Source organism: Dreissena polymorpha, chromosome 12, assembly GCF_020536995.1.
Source record: "Dreissena polymorpha isolate Duluth1 chromosome 12, UMN_Dpol_1.0, whole genome shotgun sequence".
NCBI lineage: Eukaryota > Metazoa > Mollusca > Bivalvia > Myida > Dreissenidae > Dreissena > Dreissena polymorpha.
Genome location: NC_068366.1, coordinates 23,767,696 through 23,770,345, shown reverse-complemented (window position 1 = coordinate 23,770,345; position 2,650 = coordinate 23,767,696).

Sequence of the window (2,650 nt, the reverse complement as noted above, 5' to 3'; positions counted from 1 at the left end):
CATGCAATGAAGGATTAAAAAAAACTTAAATATGTCTAAGATCAAGGTCATACTCCACTGTCAACGTGCAAATAAAAGCGTTTTTATGCCGAATATGGCTTCGTGGAGCTGTATTTTTGTGTGATGGATTATTATAAGAAAATTTGAATTATAGTGTTGGATTATATGGCTCAAATGAAAGCGGAGAGATGGCATTTTAGTTTTCTTTAATAATGTAGAATGTACTCTAGTAACGCGATGCTTTAAATCAAGCCTTTTTATTGAACAATGTACAAATTGGAAACTGTGTCAGTCACTTAAGAGTGTTAATTGTTTCAATTGTGGTGAATTGTTCTTTTACATGTTTACTTTTACTAATTTACGAAGCATTTAAATGCTGACAAATGCTTCATCATATGGAATGAGTGCTGTATTGGACGTCATCATTGATGACGTTCAATCGAACGAATGATAAAGGGGGCTAAAATTCGTTAAGCTCCAGCGTATAGCAGCGATTTGGAGTCTTGAAAACTGGTCTGTAACTTTTGCTGAAATTGACATGTATATGGACCAGAACTCGATCTACACGATGGCGTATTCGTCATATCTGGGAAAAGTCCAGTTTTTGATAAAATTACGAAAAAGTGGTGTTTTTTTATGCGCAATCGCTATAAAATGAGTTCTCGCCGGAAGCGTTAATAGCGTTAATAGCAACCCAACACAATTCAACCCAAGGAGACAATTCACGCGATAGACACTTCAAATTTGATTTTAATTAATACATATGCGATTTTATTCCCAAATTAATAAATAAATTCATATTGCGTTTAACATACATAGCTGAACCCGTTTAGAAAATATTAACAAAACAAACAAAAACAACAACAGTTAAATTTCATTAATGTAAATATGGTAACCTGATTACATATCCACTAGCGTACACATGAAAAATAGTTCGCAAGTAAACAACAAACAATCAAATTTAAACGCAAATAAGTTAACAAAATATATAAAATAAATCCGAGAAATTGATACTTAAAAATACAATTTCTGCACTAAAAACATTTTTGAGAGTCATTAAAACACATAATTTCGGAAGTATACAACCAACATTCAATATGGCTGCCAATGAACGTTCGAAAAGAACGCGAGAAAGTATTTACAAAATAACATCATCAAAATAATTAAAGTGAACGCTACTTCGCCGTTTTTTGATAAGTATACGATCTATTGAAAAACACTAGCATTTGACATAAACACACCCGTGGATATGGAAATAGACATCACGCGGCACGCCTCCCGCATTTTGCGCTGTGTACGGTTGTTCAGAAAACTTGTAAGTGTCATTGTGTTCTTGAATTTGTCCGATGAGTTGAATTTTATATACCATTACCATGCGAGAAAGTTTTCAAACACATTTATTTCTCACGAACTTACCTTTAAAAATAAACACACAAATATTAGTGGCACGAACTGGTATTGGCACGAAACGACAATCAACCGTTAAAGTTCAAGGGCATAATTTGAATGGAAATACATGTGTTGAATATTGGATAAATTAATCGTTTTGCCGTTAAAAGGGTAATTTTTTTTTGGTTTGCTTTGCTTATTTTTTTTTATCAAAACACAAGTTTTATAGTTTGATTTCTGTATAACAGTTCAGTTAACGTTATATCTTGAATTTATAAATTCGAAATAGATGTCGGAGTTTGCACATTTCGGACGTTGCTATGCAAATTGCAAGTTAGTTCTCGATAGAATATACTGTTTTACCTTTCGCATACAGTTGTGCAGCTGTTTTCCATGTAATGATGCAATGTTTTACGTCTGGAATACCCCCCTCGATGATTATAAATCATTAACTTCTCAAATTATAAGCATCGTCAACTTGACAAGGTTCTGTTAATTAATAAATGGTAGAATATGTTAAAGCTGAGTAACATTAATTCAGCACACATGACTTGATATGAAATACATATATATCTCTGTGGCGTATTTTCATTTAAACTCTGGGTTTAATGACTACAAGTCGGCCGTGCAGTTAAATATTTTTTAAAGCATAGAAATATTCCAAAATTATTTTGGATTTTGTGTTTGTCATGCATAATTTAAATTTCCATAGGAATAAATAACTTACAGCGACAGGATTACGGCTTTGTTATGGTAAGCATTTGATACAAATGTTATTAAGAATGAGTGTGGTTTGTAAATAAATTTTGACAAAATGGAACGAAAAAAAAACACACAAAATGGAAGTGCGTGCATGTTACTGTATCTTGCAACTTTATTGTTTTAAGAATTGGATTAAAGTTTAAATTTAGGTAAGCGTGTCGCTTATACTAAATTAAGTTTCTTAATATCTCCTTTGCTCTTATATGGTATGAACTGCGTATCTCGTGTAACGTAATTTCATTTCAAACTCTCTGGATTTTAATGACGACAAGTCAACTGTTATTTATTTAACAGTAAAATATTTTAAAGCATCAAGAGTTGTAAAAAATATTTCCGATTGTATTTTTGTCATGCATAATTTAATCTTCCATAAGAATAAAATACTCGCTGTGTCAATATTTCGGTTTCCTTAATCATGTTTTAGGTAAGAATGGTTGCATTTGATACACAAGTTTTAAAAAAATAGTGTGGTTTTTATAAATTTTGAGAAAGAGACGAA